The sequence below is a fragment of the Diorhabda carinulata genome, chromosome 2 (assembly GCF_026250575.1).
Source record: "Diorhabda carinulata isolate Delta chromosome 2, icDioCari1.1, whole genome shotgun sequence".
NCBI lineage: Eukaryota > Metazoa > Arthropoda > Insecta > Coleoptera > Chrysomelidae > Diorhabda > Diorhabda carinulata.
In genome coordinates this window covers 10,015,689-10,016,561 of record NC_079461.1, presented here as the reverse complement: position 1 = coordinate 10,016,561, position 873 = coordinate 10,015,689, and positions in this window count along the sequence as shown.

Genomic DNA, 873 nt, shown 5'->3' with positions numbered 1-873 from the left:
GGACTAAAAAGAATACCTTATATGTTGGTATAAAGACTGACTGATTTAGTATTAAATATATCGGCTGTAAGATAGCTCAGCAGCTGTATCAATAAATTTTGCTTTGACGTATATCATAAATGTTGAAAACAGTTTAAATTTGTTAATTATGAGGTTCCTTTATTGTTGTATCTTTTTGGTTAACAGGAATTTCAACACTAGTCTTTATTATAATCATTTATGAATTGAATTTAGTCAATACTAAATCCCTGGTACTGGAAAAGATATGACAATAATTATTGAAGATGGACAACAGAACAATATCATTGAACATATGAATTTTATAAATCTAAAAAAAACATATTTGAAATATTTTGTGAACCTTTTAATAATCGGGTAAGGTTAATTAAAAATGAATCCAGATCTGATTAACTAATTTTTAAAAGTAGAGATAGTAGAAGAAACATAGAGTAAATTAAGCCATATTCGTGTAGATAATAGTAGTAATAGATCCGTGTACTTTCATCTACAAGTTATGTAATATTCATTAAAATAATACTCTAATGAACAATATTTTTCAAAATTGTTTATTTCTTATAAATAAATTCATTTAGTTTTCAATTATCTTGAAATAGCTAGACGACTGCCTATAAACAAAGTTTGCATTAACTGAGGTAAATATTAAAATGAAAACGAATATTTTTATAAATTTCTAACGACAAATATGTCATTGAGTTTTGCATTCTCAATCACCGAAATCAACCAACCAACGTTGGTTGGTTTGGTTGAGTTAAACAGAGCTAAACATGTTCACAGTTTTTCTAGATAGTCTCCGTCATACTCTACACACTTTAACCACCTCTCCGAAAACTTTCGGTTGCCTTTTTCGTAAAA